Consider the following 18,013-nt stretch of genomic DNA (forward strand, 5'->3'; position numbering starts at 1 on the left):
TGTACAAAAAATAACTAGCATACATGTTCCTTCCATTTCCAAGGAATCATATCTTTAAGTCTCGTTCCGAGCTTTTCCATCTCTTGCTTGCCAAAAATTAAAACACGAGGATTCCTTGGAAATTGAATGAACATGGCATTGCACGCATATCATGCATCTCATACATTCCATGCATAACAGGCGTTCAAGATTGAGGATCTCTTATTCAGACTTGGTACTCTCACCAGACTCAGAGACTTGATTTGTTCTTATTGTGTGTTCAAAGATTAGTCATGAAACAAATTTGTGGGGTGACCAAGAGGAAGGCTCAGTTGGGGTTCTTTTTGAAGACTTGTCTTATGCTCATTTGCTTCCATGCTTGCTTTATTTGCAAGTGGTTAAGCTCCGTATTGTATGAATGTCTACAGGTTTTCTACTTGATGACGGTGACACTAGGTGTGAATTTTATTCTGGGTCACCTGGTTATGATGTTACAAATCTATGAAATTGCTTGGGGCTCCCGCACGAGGGATAAGCAAGACATTGTCTATCTTGAGCATTGCACCATTTGCATTGCTAGAATCCCTAAAGCACTTACAAAATTCCATGTGACTTCGCCAGAATCTTCTACCAGACAGTAATTAAGAGTGATCTGCAAAAGCACCTCTCATTCTCAAGGTTCTGTTTCATATCCAGAGTCACCTCCTCTCTTGGAGTTTCCTTGTCAGTATCCTTTGCTTGTCAATCGAGACGGAAAGAGGAAGAGAAACAAGTTGATGTACTCCCAGTACCACAACAACAACATCAGCAGGGACAGCGTTCCAGTAATGATCGCTATCCTCCCAGGACTAGGCCTCACAGAAAGATTGATCCGATTCCTATGACCTATGCTCAGGTGCTGCAACATTTGCTTAAGATTTAAAAGATTACTTTGAGAGATGCTCCGAATGCTCCGGACACACAATCTCCGAATTACAATGCGAATGCACGATGTGCTTTTCATTCAGGTGCTGCTGGGCATGATACCGAGAGGTGTATTGCGTTGAAAAACAAAGTCCAGGACTTGTTGGATCAAAAGATAATTCAGTTCACTCCTACACCCAATATTGTCAACAATCCGATGCCTGCTCACGGAGGTTCGGGTGTGAATGCCATTGAGAGTGAGGAGATAAGGGTTGTATCTGAAGTGAGCTGTTTGAATTTTCCTCTTGTGTCTGTGAAGCAACATCTGATTAATAGCGGTATCTTCCCGGGCTGTGGTGTTGATTGTGAGAATTGCTATAAGTTAATAATGACGTTTATTTCGTCATTTCAAAATTGAAGAAAAATAATAAAGAGTTTTCATGGGTTTAAGAAGAAAGGCGTGAAAAATGGTTTAAACAGTGGAAATACGAGAAAAATTCGCAAGTCATATTTGGAAGGTGATATGAGCTTAGTTCCCGCGTTATCTTGACTGTTTCGACGATATCTACAACTTTCGTGTTCGGCTCGGAAGCTAATTCTTTGAAGAAGGTCTTCAAATTGGCAAATTACTTGAGATTTCGTAGTGAAAAATAGTGCTGAATGTAGGGTTTTGCGCCTCGGAAAATTCATATCTCCTAATCCGCTCGCCGGATTCGCTTGAAAATTTAACTGGAGCTCCGTGATATCGTTACCAAGATTTCATATGTTCGGACCGAAGGCCAAATATGCATGGAAAATTCCCAGAATTTTAAAGATCGTCGTGTCGTTTCGGTAAAAAGTGTGTTTTCGAGTATGTCGCGCCGAGTTCGAAAATTCATAACTTCTTCTATTTTTATCGTATGAAGTCCATTCCGGCGGCATTCTCTCGGAAATTTCGTTAGCTTCGATTCTTCGTCACACATGCTTGTTCAGATTCTGAGCCGAAGATGGAGTTTTATCGAGTTCTTTGAGCGGTACTCACAAAATTCTGCACGGTCGCATCAGATGAATCGGCGTTTCTCGCCATTCAAACGCGCATATTTTCTTCATCGCTTATCGGATTGAGGTGATTCTCGCGGCAACGGATCAAAAATTTGGTCATCTTCACAACGGTATTGGTTTCGTTCCGGAATTCAGAGCCGAACCGAGTTTCTTTAAAAACGAGCCAAAATGAGACGCGCCGAGGGCAATTTGGACATTTCGCGTTGACAATATATAAACATTTTGGTCTTCACAAATCAAGGGGGAGGACTCTCACAATTTCAATTCACCAATTCTTCACAAACACTTTCTCCCAATTCTCTCTCAATTCTCTTGAATCAAAACCACAAATTACATAAAACTTTCATCAATATTCATCAAATTTCATCAAGATCAAGAACATGGATTGAAGAATCAAGGATCAAAGTTCGAATTCCTCTCCCTCTCCCTCACTAAGCTTGCGCGCCTCCCTCTCTATCCCAATCCGGATTTCGCTTTCGAGATTCGAGTCGTGTTCGCGTTCGTATCGTGTTCGTGTTCGCACTTCGGTTTGAATCTTCATTCGGTAAGCCTTGAACCTTGAATTAAGTGCTTAATTGTTGATTATCATGTGAATTCAAATCTAGATCTACCTCTTGTTCTTGATTAATGGATGATTGATGATGTTTGATTGGTGAATTTGTGTATTTTTGCTCGAATTGATCGTGTTCATATGGATTTTGGTTAGGATTGATGTTCATTGTATGTAATTGATATCCGTTGATGATGAATTGTGTTATTCGTGTTCGGATCCGTGATTTGTCGGTGATTTTGTGTGTATAATTTTTGTTGATAATTGGTGTTGCTTGCGATGTACTCAACGTGTTCGTATAAATGCATGTGCCATATTTTCGATCGATCTTGGCCTTATTTGACGCGTCGCACTTAGCATAATTGTTGACATGTGGATCGTTTGATGTGTGAATGTTGGTATGTTGTGACGTTGATGTTTGTTTGTGATCAATTGGTACGTTTTGGATCGAGTGCGAATGGCTCCAAGGCCTTTAAAGTGCATAAAATTCTGTTTTCACACGCCAGGAACCGGGTTGTCCCAGGCGGGAACCGGTTCCCATTCAATCCAAAATGTTGATTCTCTGGTTTTTTGTACCAGGAACCGGGTTGTCCCTAGGTGGGAACCGGTTCCCAGCTTGCTAATTTGGCCATTCTCTGCGTTTTTGTACCAGGAACCGGGTTGTCCCTAGGTGGGAACCAGTTCCCAGTTTCTGCCTCTGGTTTTTTGTACCAGGAACCGGGTTTTCCCTAGGTGGGAACCGGTTCCTGAGTGCAATTTTTTGTGTTTTGCTTTTCTAACTTCAAACTTTCGTATCTTTTTACTCGTAACTCCGATTTGCACGTTCTTTAAATCGTCGGAAAGCTTATGAGATGTACTATCTTGCTAGATGCTTTGTTTGCATTAATTTGTAGATCATTAATGTTTGATTTCTCTTTGATGTTTCATTGTCCATTTCATGTTTACCTTACTTGTCGATTTCCTTTCGTTTTATAGTAATAACGCAATTCCGATTGCGATGTTTGTTATCTCTAACCTGTGTGCTAGTGTGCAAGGCTTTTGGATAGTCACCGATTGATACTCATTGCTTGAGTGTTCTGCTTCACTTGCGGAATACGATTATATCTCATTGACTTGTATCGTGCTCTCGACTTGGAGACACGATCTTATTGCTTTATATCTGCTTGTTTGGTTTGCTTGTTCCTCTTGCAGGTGTATCGTGATTATGCTCGATGTGCGAGTCGATATTTGTGCGCTTTATGGCTAATCGGTGTGCTGACTATTTGCTTTTTCTTTGCTAGCTCGCTCGCGGGATTCTCTTTCTTCGCTTTGCTTCGCCTTAGTTTACGGATCATAATCCGTTTGGTATTGATCTCGTTTCATTTTATTTCCTCACACTTTATCGTTTTCTCGCATCATCCTTTAACATGAGAAGTAGGACCTAGACATGCATCTGGCCAAGTCCTCGAAAGAGGCTCTGTCTTTGTTGGTGTGTTTACATTTGTACTTTGCGGCAGGGAGTCACGGTGTAATAAGTCCTATATGGCACTCCGTTAAGTCCTCATGGAAGGCATGCGGTCAAGGGTTCGTAATCAACCCCCGCCTAGTCTCATCGAGTCTGTTTGGTATGCGCACGCCTCGCGTTGCTCGCTTCCGAACGTGCAGAAGATCTTGTTATCGAGTATGTCAGGTAAAGGGTTCATGCAATCGGACCCCCGCTTTTCCTATAGCTCGCGTAGCTCGACGTTGATGCTCGGTGTACGCACGCACCGTTTTCCTTTACGATCCGTGACGGATTGGTTGCCGAGAGGGGTCCGCCCTCTTTCCTATGGCCCGATCATTTTCGCGAGGTCTGATGCTTGGTTGACTTGGGTTGAGCTGCTCCCCTTGGCTATGGCGGACCGCTTTTCTACCATTCGGTCAGTACCGTTGGTTTGTTTGCTTCACGAGTGGATGCTCGTTTGTGTGCTATATTGTTTGCATTCGCTTTTCCCCCGTAGGTTGTTTAGTTTAGTTTAGACTGGTACCCTTTGTATGATAACATTAGGTAGCAAGCTTTCCCCCTTAGCTTAGGTTTTCCTCATGCATTCTTTAAAACACAAACCACACTCTTTGATTTTCTTTTCTTAAGAGCTTGTTATTTCCGCTCCATTCCCAAGCATAAGTCTCCAAAGGTCGAGCAGCGGAGTGTGAATGTAACTCGTTCACCTAAAAAACACAAAACAAACAAAATTAGTTAGCCGAGCTACGGTAGCTCTGATTCTGCAAAACAGATACGTAGGCAGCGGGGTAGGGCCCGTGCGAGCACAATCCTTTCTTTTCCCTACATTCTGCATTCATTTTAGTCCAGATTAGAGTAGTTTGCTTACACACCCATAGTTTTAGACACAGGCGTGGATACCATCGAGTACGATGGGCGCGAGGGGTGCTAATACCTTCCCCTCGCGTAACCGACTCCCTTACCCTTTTTCTCTGGTCGTGAGACCGTTGTTTTGTTTTGTGGTTTGCTGGCATTCCCTTCCTTTTCAAGATAAATATGTTAGTGGCGACTCTGTTAATTTTCGCGGTAGCGACAGCTGGCGACTCTGCTGGGGACGTCTTGACCTGTTGCTGGTCCGGACCTAGCGAGTCGATCCTAGCGCTTGTGTGTTTATCTTTGGGTGTTTTTATTGCTTTGCATATTTATCTGTTTGCATTGCATTCTATGTGCGCTTTTACTTTTCTGCATCATATTCTGGACTGTCTGGATCTCTGTCTGTTGGGTGGGTGTTTCAAGAGGTAAAAGGCCCAATACCCAGGCTATGTGTGAACCATAGGAACCCTAGGATAGAGTGGGAGCATGGTTTGTCTCGAGGTGTACGTCTCGGGATGGATTATGTGACCACGAGCAGAGTAGTGGTTTCAAACGGAGGTATTACCGTCACCCGCTTACGCGCTGTGATGATGCTTACCTTCGGGCGGACCGTATACTGCGTTTCATGACCTTACCTTGGCCTAGATTTTACCCGTGAGTGGGGCGGGAATCAATGATCATATTAACAGGTACATTGTTGGTGACCGTTGTTCTCGTTTGTGGGTTACCGCTGTTCTTGTTCGTGGGTTACCGCTGTTCTTGTTCGTGGGTTACCGCTGTTCTCGTTCGTGGGTTACCGCTGTTCTTGTTCGTGGGGTACTATGGTTCTTGTTCGAGTAGTAGTCTGTGTTCTATTCCAGTGTGTTATTGACTATGGGCTTTGGTTCCGTGGATTGACATTCTATGTTCCGTGTGGTATATCATTTGGGGCCGAACCTTTGGCTTTGTACTATGTGTGTTACCGGCAGTGCAGAATGCCTGGTGGGCGGCAACAAGTCCCACCACTTTGCATCATTGCATATTTACTTTCCAAAAAATAATGTACAAAAAATAACTAGCATACATGTTCCTTCCATTTCCAAGGAATCATATCTTTAAGTCTCGTTCCGAGCTTTTCCATCTCTTGCTTGCCAAAAATTAAAACACGAGGATTCCTTGGAAATTGAATGAACATGGCATTGCACGCATATCATGCATCTCATACATTCCATGCATAACAGGCGTTCAAGATTGAGGATCTCTTATTCAGACTTGGTACTCTCACCAGACTCAGAGACTTGATTTGTTCTTATTGTGTGTTCAAAGATTAGTCATGAAACAAATTTGTGGGGTGACCAAGAGGAAGGCTCAGTTGGGGTTCTTTTTGAAGACTTGTCTTATGCTCATTTGCTTCCATGCTTGCTTTATTTGCAAGTGGTTAAGCTCCGTATTGTATGAATGTCTACAGGTTTTCTACTTGATGACGGTGACACTAGGTGTGAATTTTATTCTGGGTCACCTGGTTATGATGTTACAAATCTATGAAATTGCTTGGGGCTCCCGCACGAGGGATAAGCAAGACATTGTCTATCTTGAGCATTGCACCATTTGCATTGCTCGAATCCCTAAAGCACTTACAAAATTCCATGTGACTTCGCCAGAATCTTCTACCAGACAGTAATTAAGAGTGATCTGCAAAAGCACCTCTCATTCTCAAGGTTCTGTTTCATATCCAGAGTCACCTCCTCTCTTGGAGTTTCCTTGTCAGTATCCTTTGCTTGTCAATCGAGACGGAAAGAGGAAGAGAAACAAGTTGATGTACTCCCAGTACCACAACAACAACATCAACAGGGACAGCGTTCCAGTAATGATCGCTATCCTCCCAGGACTAGGCCTCACAGAAAGATTGATCCGATTCCTATGACCTATGCTCAGGTGCTGCAACATTTGCTTAAGATTGAAAAGATTACTTTGAGAGATGCTCCGAATGCTCCGGACACACAATCTCCGAATTACAATGCGAATGCACGATGTGCTTTTCATTCAGGTGCTGCTGGGCATGATACCGAGAGGTGTATTGCGTTGAAAAACAAAGTCCAGGACTTGTTGGATCAAAAGATAATTCAGTTCACTCCTACACCCAATATTGTCAACAATCCGATGCCTGCTCACGGAGGTTCGGGTGTGAATGCCATTGAGAGTGAGGAGATAAGGGTTGTATCTGAAGTGAGCTGTTTGAATTTTCCTCTTGTGTCTGTGAAGCAACATCTGATTAATAGCGGTATCTTCCCGGGCTGTGGTGTTGATTGTGAGAATTGCAAAAGTCAACCTGAAGGTTGTGCTGATTTGAAAGGTATGGTACAAAAGCTGATTGATGAAGGTCCTCTTCAGTTCTATCGAAGGTTGAGAGGTGCGAAGAGTAAGGATGGTGAAGTGTCTGTGATCTCAATTCCTTATGATCCAGTTGTTCCAATATGTATCCAAGTGCCTATTCAGATACCTGTCAGTATCCCGTATGAGGAACAACCAGCGGCGTTGATGATTACTGTGTCAGGGCCTATTCCATATGAGAGTGAGAAGGCCATCCCTTGGCATTATGGTTCAGACGTATATTACTATGGCACGAAGGAAGAAGGCGAGCCATCTAAAGAGAAGTTTGTTGAGGCCTCAGTTGCAAACACTGATAACTTCGCCGGTACTGGTAGGATCACTCGCAGTGGTAGGGTGTTCTCCCCTCAGCTTGTTCAAAACAATGCAGATGCTTTGGCTAAGGCCAAAGGAAAACAAGTAATGACTGATGTCCAGAATTCTCCGACCCAAAGTGGGGCACCTGATAGTGCTGTGTCTTCCAAGGATGTGGAGGAATTATTGAGAATTATCAGGAAGTCTTATTACAAAATTGTTGAGCAATTGGGTCAGACCCAGTCAAAATATCTGTGAATCAGTTAGAGGCGGTGGCCAATAATATCTCCGCTGGGAACGGTTTGGGATTTACGGATCGTGATCTTCCTCCAGAAGGGAGAAACCATAACAAGGCTTTGCATATTTCGATTGAGTGTAAGGGGACGACTTTGTCCCGTGTTCTGGTTGATACTGGGTCTTCTTTGAACGTGCTTCCCAAATCAGCTCTAATGAGAATTGACTATGCTGGTGTTGAGTTAAGGCCTAGTGAGTTGGTAGTGCGCGCCTTTGATGGTTCAAGGAGGTCTGTGTTCGGAGAGGTAGATCTACCAATCCAGATTGGTCCTCAGATCTTTACTACAACCTTTTATGTGATGGATATTCAACCTGCTTATTGTTGTCTGTTGGGACGACCGTGGATTCACAAGGCTGGTGCTGTGACATCCACTATTCATCAGAAGTTGAAGTATCCGGTTGACGATAAAGTGGTGACAGTTTGTGGTAAAGAAGATTATATCGTGAGTCACTTGTCCTCTTTCCGGTATGTGGAGATCGAAGGTGAAACACATGAGACGCCATTCCAAGCGTTTGAAGTTGTAAATGCTGTGAGAACTCCTCCTTATGGGATGACGAAGCCAGAAACGGTTATGTCCTTTTTGAAAGATGCTCAGGTTGTCGTTGAGACCGGAAAGGTGGAAGGCTGGGGGCAAGTAATTGACGTGCGTCCCAAATTTGACAAGAATGGTCTTGGTTTCAGTCCTGGAAAGCATATTGCATCGCCAAAGCCTAATATCCTTAGCCCGATCAAGTTTGTGAGTGATGGTGTCATTCAAGATGGCCAGGTTAATGCCATTGTCAATGGTGAAGAGGGGGATAGTGATTGTGACTTTGATAGCTGGATCCGTCCAAGTATTCCTGGGGAGATGCCTTGCAACTGGACAATTGAAGATGTCATTCGAGTTGCACAAGCTCAGGAGTAAATTTCTTGTTTTTACTTTTCTTATCATGACATAATTCCTACGCTCTGCCCAAGGCGTAGTGAATCATTTGTAGGGCCATGCAGTTCGCATTTTCAAAGTTAATCATGAAATAAAAGGACGTTTTTGCATTCAAATGTTTTGCTCTTTGTCTTTCTTTTAATTTTTTCCTTTAAATGGCAATGTTTTTGCACACACTTGCACATAGCTTAATAAAAATAAAACTAAAATAAAAACATCAATCATGCAGATGTTCCACTACCACGGATTTCATTGGTAACAGTTCCGCTATTGCTTGTTATGATTTTGATAATCCGATCTACCAAGCCGAGGAGGAAGCTTATGAAGATTGCGATCTCCCCGACGAGTTGGCCAGATTGTTGAAACATGAAGAAAAGAAAGCGATTCAGCCGCATCAAGAGGTAATCGAGATGGTAAATGTTGGCACTAAAGAGCAGGTCCGAGAAGTCAAGATAGGGGCTGCACTTGAGAATGGTGTGAAGCAGAGGCTTATTGATATGTTGAAAGAGTATGCAGACATCTTTGCTTGGTCCTATGAGGATATGCCTGGTCTCGATACAGATATTGTGGTACATCGCCTACCTCTCAAGGAAGATAGTCCTCCTGTCAAGCAGAAGCTTCGAAGGACTCGCCCAGATATGTCTGAGAAGATTAAGAAAGAGGTTGAGAAACAATTTGATGCTGGCTTTCTGCAAGTGGTGAATTAACCGCCGTGGGTTGCGAATATTGTTCCTGTACCTAAGAAGGACGGAAAGGTCAGGATGTGTGTTGACTATAGAGATCTTAATAGGGCGAGTCCAAAGGATGATTTTCCTCTTCCTCACATTGATGTGTTGGTGGATAATACTGCTCCTTTCAAAGTGTTTTCCTTCATGGATGGCTTCTCTGGGTACAATCAGATCAAGATGGCACCAGAAGACATGGAGAAAACAACGTTTATCACACCGTGGGGAATTTCTGCTATAAAGTTATGCCTTTTGGGTTGAAAAACGCAGGGGCAACGTATCAGCGCGCCATGGTGACTCTTTTTCACGACATGATTCACAAAGAGATTGAAGTGTATGTTGACGACATGATTGCAAAGTCTCACACTGAAAAAGAGCACTTGGTTCACTTGCAGAAGTTGTTTGAAAGGCTTCGGGAATTTAGACTAAGGTTGAATCCAAACAAATGCACTTTCGGAGTGCGATCCGGAAAGTTGTTGGGCTTTGTTATTAGTGGAAAAGGTATTGAGGTCGATCCTGCGAAAATAAAAGCTATACAAGAGATGCCTGAGCCGAAGACAGAAAAAGAGGTTCGTGGTTTCTTAGGGAGATTGAACTACATTGCTAGATTCATCTCTCATCTTACGGCCACTTGTGAACCAATATTCAAATTACTAAGAAAATATCAGACGGCCAGGTGGAATAATGATTGTCAAAAAGCATTTGAAAAAGTGAAAGAGTATCCGCAAGAACCTCCGATACTAATGCCTCCAGTTCCAGGAAGGCCTTTGATTATGTACCTCACAGTTCTTGAAAATTCAATGGGATGTGTGCTGGGTCAACATGACGAGTCTGGCCGAAAAGAGCATGCAATATACTACCTTAGCAAAAAGTTTACCGACTGTGAATCCCGATACTCACTGCTCGAGAAAACTTGCTGTGCTTTGGTGTGGGCTGCTCGCCGGCTGAGGCAGTATATGTTGGTTCACACCACCTTATTGATTTCCAAGATGGATCCTATCAAGTATGTTTTTGAGAAGCCCGCTCTTTCCGGAAGAGTAACCAGGTGGCAAATGATCTTGACTGAATATGATATCCAGTACACTACCCAGAAAGCCATCAAAGGTAGTGTGTTGGCAGATTATCTGGCGCACCAGCCGGTCGAAGATTATGAACCGATGAAGTTTGAATTCCCCGATGAGGATGTGTTGTACATCAGAGATTGTAACATTCCCGGACCGGAGGAAGGACCCGAACCAGGATCGCGATGGACGCTCGTGTTCGATGGTGCCTCTAATGCACTCGGGAATGGTGTTGGAGCTGTAATTACTTCTCCATCAGGTTTTCATATTCCTTTTACAGCCAGAATTTGTTTTGATTGCATTAATAACATGGCAGAATATGAAGCCTGCATTTATGGTATTGAAGCTGCGATTGATTTGCGAATCAAGTACTTGAAAGTTTATGGGGATTCCAATCTTGTCATTAGCCAGATCAATGGAGATTGGGAAACTCGCCATCAGAATCTGATTCCATACAGGGAGCATGTGATGAGACTCATTCCGTACTTTGATGAGATCACATTCGAGCATATTTCTAGAGAAGAGAACAATCTTGCTGATGCTCTCGCTACTTTGGCTTCCATGTTCAAAGTGAAATGGGCCAATGAAGCGCCTAACATCACCATCAACAGATTGGAGGAACCAGCATTTTGCTTTGAGGCTGATGTTGAGTTGGATGGTAATCCCTGGTATCATGATATCAAAAAGTTCCTCGAAACTCAAGAGTATCCTCCCGAAGCGTCGGGGACTGATAAGAAGTTTCTGAGAAGGTTTGCAGCTAAGTTTTACCTCAACGGTGGTGTATTGTACAAGAGGCATCATGACGGTGTGTTGCTCCGATGTGTTGTGAAGGAAGAAGCTTCAAAAATCATAGAGGAAATGCACGAAGGCGAGTTTGGTACCCATTCTAGTGGGCATACAATGGCTAAGAAGATCTTGAGGGCTGGTTACTATTGGTCCACTATGGAAACTGATTGTCATAACCATGTCAGAATTTGTCACAAGTGCCAGATCTATGCTGATAAAGTGCACGTGCCGCCTGTGCCGTTGAATGTCTTGACTTCTCCGTGGCCTTTTGCAATGTGGGGCATTGATATGATTGGAGAGATTAAGCCTACTGCTTCTAATGGACATCGCTTCATTTTGGTTGCCATCGATTACTTCACCAAGTGGGTTGAAGCCGCATCTTATGCGAATGTCACCAAACAAGTGATTACTCGCTTTATCAAGCACAACATAATATGCCGTTATGGGATTCCTGAGAAGATCATTACTGATAATGGATCAAATCTCAATAACAAGATGATGAAGGAGCTTTGTGAGTCCTTCAAGATCAAGCATCACAATTCTTCTCCGTACCGTCCAAAGATGAATGGCGCGGTTGAAGCGGCCAACAAGAACATTAAGAAGATTGTGCAGAAGATGGTAGTGACTTACCGAGATTGGCACGAGATGTTACCTTTCGCTTTGCATGGTTATCGTACCTCTGTGCGCACGTCGACTGGGGCAACTCCTTTCTCACTGGTTTATGGTATGGAAGCAGTGTTGCCAGTTGAAGTTGAGATCCCTTCCTTGAGAATTATGAAAGACGTCGAGCTTGACGAGTCAGAATGGGTACAAAATCGTTTGGATCAGTTAAACCTCATTGATGAGAAGCGCTTAGCGGCTATTGGTCATGGTCAGGTATACCAAAAGAAGATGAGGAAAGCTGTTGACAAGCGGGTGCGACCCCAAAGCTACAAACCAGGTGACCTGGTACTCAAAAGAATTATTCTCCCTCAAGGCGATCCTCGAGGCAAGTGGACTCCGACGTATGAAGGCCCCTTTGTTGTGCAGAAAGTATTCTCTGGCGGCGCCATGATGCTTGCAACGATGGATGGCGAGAACTTTCCGCACCCTGTGAACGCAGATGTAGTAAAAAAATACTTCGCATAGACCTGATAAAAAAAAAGAAGAAAAAAAAAAGAAAAAAAAAGGAAAAAAAAAAGAAGAAAGAAAAAAGATAAAAGAAAATGAATCAGGCAAAAGAATGAAAAAGAAACAAATATACCCGCTAAGTTGAAAACCCGAAAGGGCGGCTTAGGCAAAAAAGGGACAAAAGCGAACGACTACATCTCGCATGCCACCATGGCAATCACTCTTCATACATGCTTAGGGCTCTCGACCGAGGGATAAGCAAGACTCCGTGTTCTTGAGTTTGCATCGCTGGCAACTCAAATCCCTAAAGGCGCTCACAAACCCCGTCGGGTCCACAAGTTTGGTGATGTCATATCAATTAGTTGTTAAATCGGGCAGTGATCAATCCTAATGAGTACGGTCTTCCAAAGTAAGGAGATGAGAGCGTCGGAGTTATAAAAGTGATAGCGGGATCGAAACCAATGGATATCCGTTTCACATTGCCATTTCTCTTGTACTCAATAAATGTGTGGTTACCTCTTACTAGGAACTACTTCTGAAAAGTGTTCGCTCTTTTACGAGCATTCCTTTTGCAATTAATAAAGATCCTTTTTATCTTAAACAACTGTTTTCTTTTACCGTTTTGTTTGCATAAAACGTCCTAAGTTTGTGTTAAACTTTGCATATGAAAACTGCATTGCTTTTACAATACATGATTAGAAATGAAACCTTTGAATCTACTTCGAAGTTTTGTGTAACTGGGATGGCAGGCTAAGATACCATGCTATATCCTGGGGCATTTGCATTTGTTTGTCTCGCAGGTACATGTTTGCAAGCGCTTCGTATCAGCATATCGGCGGACTTAATCATGAGAGATTCTCACTCCCCAGCCAAGTGTTTCTTAAGGAAAGATTCTCATTCCTCAGCTGAGTAATTTCAGATGGGACTTTCTTTGCTCCAGGATTCTCATATCCTCAGTAAAGCACATCTTAATGCATTCTCTATGCTCCAGAAGCCTTATTCCCGACGGAATGCTTTCTCCCCAGTTGAATCATGATGGAATGGTGTCTGATTCCCCAGCTAGCTCTTAATGAGGTTCCTTGCCCGAGTTCCTCGTTCTTCCCAGTAGAGCGTTTCTCTCCCCAACGGATTGACCCGTTTTCCCAGGAGAGTCATCTTATTCCCCAGTGGAGTGGTCTTAGCAAAAGATTCTTATGCCGGATTCCTTATCCCCAACGGATTCCTCATCTCATCAGTGGATCTCTGTGCAAAAGTATTCATCTTCCCCACCGAGTCTTTCCTCAGCAGAGATTCGCATGCATCCTCAGCAGAATCTGTTTCCTTCAAGGATTTTCCCAGCGGAATGCGTCATACGCAAGCTAGTTGGTCAATCCCCATCAGAGTTGTCTTCATGACTTGCCCTTATCTCCACATCCCCAGTATGTCGAGATTTTTCTTCTCCTATGAAGTTGCCAAGGTATTCCCCAAGCAGTCATTTGGGATGTTCATATCCCCAAGCAGGATTTTTTCCCCAATCAGAGCTCGCATCCAGATTTGATCATCTCCAGCAGATTTCTGATCCATCTTTGACAGCTCGCAGTTTGTGACCCTTGGTCACTCATCTTGTCCTCCCCGCAGAGTTCCATATTCTCTCTAGGACTTCTTCAGCAATTCAGTGCTCATCCGTTGCCTCCCTAAGCAACGTTCGAATCATGCATCATTTGCATTGCATTCTCAAAGCGTATAACGTCTTCCTTCTCGGAAACATTATTCCATACACATTCATACATGCATCATGCATAAATCATATCATATCTGTTTCTTTCTGCAGGGAAGTTATCCAGATTCAAATGCTCCCCAGAGAGCAATATTCGCCTAGTCATTACAGGCGCTTATCCTGATGTTTTGAATCAGAAGAGGATTGTTCTACTTATTTTCTGACACGGCTCAGATCAGTTCAAAGACATTCCTATTCCCGATGCCCCCAGATCGGTAGAAGATATTTGTTCCTATCCTGGTATCCAGCTCAGTTGAAGGAACCGCCTCCGGATCTCCCAAGATCTTCCGAAGGAGCAAGCCTTCTGATACATCAGATCAGTTGGAAATATCTACTCCCTGACGATTTAGTTCGTTCAGAAGAAGAAACTCGTTTGCCCAGTCCTGATGCCTAACCATCAGTTGAATACGTTTTCTTTACCCGGCGTACACAGTTCGGAAGAGATATCTGTTCCTATCCTAATATTCAGATTCAGATTAGTTGAAGGAACCGCCTCCGGATCTCCCAAGATCTTACGAAGGAGCAAGCCACTGATATCATCAGATCAGATGGAGATGTTTTCCTGATCGACTTTGTCTTTCAGATGAAGATTGTCCTACTTATTTTCTAGCATCATGTCTAGATCAGTTTAAAGGCATTCTTTCCCCGGCGTACACAGTTCGGAAGAGATATTGTTCCTATCCTGATTTCCAGTTCAGTTGAAGGAACCGCCTCCGGATCCCCGTGGTCTTACTAAGGAGCTAGCCGCTAATTCCCAGATTAGTAGGAATATCTACCTGATGATTTAATTGCATCAGAAGAGATGTCTGCCCAGATTCCCAGATCATGATTCCCAGATCAGAGATACTTATTACCCGTTGATGTTCAGATCAACCGATGTATCTCCTTCGATTCCTAGATCGACCTAAGACATCTATCCCGATGCATGTTCGGAGACATCTGCTACGTCTGATATTCAGATCAGTCGAGATGTTCCTTCTCTTGATGCCCAGATCATTTGAAGTGTTTTCCCCTTCCTGTGGGTGCCCGTTCCTCCTTTTTCACAAGGTGGAGCATATTTATTATCCAGATCAATTGAAGTTTTTTCTCCCTGCTTGCGGGGTGGTACATTCCGTCTTATTATAAGACAGGATCTTCTATTGATCAAGAGCGCAAATTTTCGAGTTCATTCCGGTATTCAATCTCCTTCCACCCCAACGATTCGAAACTTTCGTTTCTCACTCGTCAGGTTCAAGAAGTTTGAATAGGGGCAGCTGTTGCACCCCAAAATTTGCCCTCTTTATTTGAGCTATAAGTTAATAATGACGTTTATTTCGTCATTTCAAAATTGAAGAAAAATAATAAAGAGTTTTCATGGGTTTAAGAAGAAAGGCGTGAAAAATGGTTTAAACAGTGGAAATACGAGAAAAATTCGCAAGTCATATTTGGAAGGTGATATGAGCTTAGTTCCCGCTTTAACTTGACTGTTTCGACGATATCTACAACTTTCGTGTTCGGCTCGGAAGCTAATTCTTTGAAGAAGGTCTTCAAATTGGCAAATTACTTGAGATTTCGTAGTGAAAAATAGTGCTGAATGTAGGGTTTTGCGCCTCGGAAAATTCATATCTCCTAATCCGCTCGCCGGATTCGCTTGAAAATTTAACTGGAGCTCAGTGACATTGTTACCAAGATTTCATATGTTCGGACCGAAGGCCAAATATGCATGGAAAATTCCCAGAATTTTAAAGATCGTCGTGTCGTTTCGGTAAAAAGTGTGTTTTCGAGTATGTCGCGCCGAGTTCGAAAATTCATAACTTCTTCGATTTTTATCGTATGAAGTCCATTCCGGCGGCATTCTCTCGGAAATTTCGTTAGCTTCGATTCTTCGTCACACATGCTTGTTTAGATTCTGAGCCGAAGATGGAGTTTTATCGAGTTCTTTGAGCGGTACTCACAAAATTCTGCACGGTCGCATCAGATGAATCGGCGTTTCTCGCCATTCAAACGCGCATATTTTCTTCATCGCTTATCGGATTGAGGTGATTCTCACGGAAACGGATCACAAATTTGGTCATCTTCACAACGGTATTGGTTTCGTTCCGGAATTCAGAGCTGAACCGAGTTTCTTTAAAAACGAGCCAAAATGAGACGCACCGAGGGCAATTTGGACATTTCGCGTTGACAATATATAAACATTTTGGTCTTCACAAATCAAGGGGGAGGACTCTCACAATTTCAATTCACCAATTCTTCACAAACACTTTCTCCCAATTCTCTCTCAATTCTCTTGAATCAAAACCACAAATTACATAAAACTTTCATCAATATTCATCAAATTTCATCAAGATCAAGAACATGGATTGAAGAATCAAGGATCAAAGTTCGAATTCCTCTCCCTCTCCCTCACTAAGCTTGCGCGCCTCCCTCTCTATCCCAATCCGGATTTCGCTTTCGAGATTCGAGTCGTGTTCGCGTTCGTATCGTGTTCGTGTTCGCACTTCGGTTTGAATCTTCATTCGATAAGCCTTGAACCTTGAATTAAGTGCTTAATTGTTGATTATCATGTGAATTCAAATCTAGATCTACCTCTTGTTCTTGATTAATGGATGATTGATGATGTTTGATTGGTGAATTTGTGTATTTTTGCTCGAATTGATCGTGTTCATATGGATTTTGGTTAGGATTGATGTTCATTGTATGTAATTGATATCCGTTGATGATGAATTGTGTTATTCGTGTTCGGATCCGTGATTTGTCGGTGATTTTGTGTGTATAATTGTTGTTGATCATTTGTGTTGCTTGCGATGTACTCAACGTGTTCGTATAAATGCATGTGCCATATTTTCGATCGATCTTGGCCTTATTTGACGCGTCGCACTTAGCATAATTGTTGACATGTGGATCGTTTGATGTGTGAATGTTGGTATGTAGTGACGTTGATGTTTGTTTGTGATCAATTGGTACGTTTTGGATCGAGTGCGAATGGCTCCAAGGCCTTTAAAGTGCATAAAATTTTGTTTTCACACGCCAGGAACCGGGTTGTCCCAGGCGGGAACCGGTTCCCATTCAATCCAAAATGTTGATTTTCTGGTTTTTTGTACCAGGAACCGGGTTGTCCCTAGGTGGGAACCGGTTCCCAGCTTGCTAATTTGGCCATTCTCTGCGTTTTTGTACCAGGAACCGGGTTGTCCCTAGGTGGGAACCGGTTCCCAGTTTCTGCCTCTGGTTTTTTGTACCAGGAACTGGGTTGTCCCTAGGTGGGAACCGGTTCCTGAGTGCAATTTTTTGTGTTTTTCTTTTCTAACTTCAAACTTTCATATCTTTTTACTCGTAACTCCGATTTGCACGTTCTTTAAATCGTCGGAAAGCTTATGAGATGTACTATCTTGCTAGATGCTTTGTTTGCATTAATTTGTAGATCATTCATGTTTGATTTCTCTTTGATGTTTCATTGTCCATTTCATGTTTACCTTACTTGTCGATTTCCTTTCGTTTTATAGTAATAACTCAATTCCGATTGCGATGTTTGTTATCTCTAACCTGTGTGCTAGTGTGCAAGGCTTTTGGATAGTCACCGATTGATAGTCATTGCTTGAGTGTTCTGCTTCACTTGCGGAATACGATTATATCTCATTGACTTGTATCGTGCTCTCGACTTGGAGACACGGTCTTATTGCTTTATATCTGCTTGTTTGGTTTGCTTGTTCCTCTTGCAGGTGTATCGTGATTATGCTCGATGTGCGAGTCGACATTTGTGCGCTTTATGGCTAATCGGTGTGCTGACTATTTACTTTTGCTTTGCTAGCTCGCTCGCGGGATTCTCTTTCTTCGCTTTGCTTCGCCTTAGTTTACGGATCATAATCCGTTTGGTATTGATCTCGTTTCATTTTATTTCCTCGCACTTTATCGTTTT

The sequence above is a fragment of the Vicia villosa genome, linkage group LG5 (assembly GCF_029867415.1).
Source record: "Vicia villosa cultivar HV-30 ecotype Madison, WI linkage group LG5, Vvil1.0, whole genome shotgun sequence".
NCBI classification, from domain to species: Eukaryota; Viridiplantae; Streptophyta; class Magnoliopsida; order Fabales; family Fabaceae; genus Vicia; species Vicia villosa.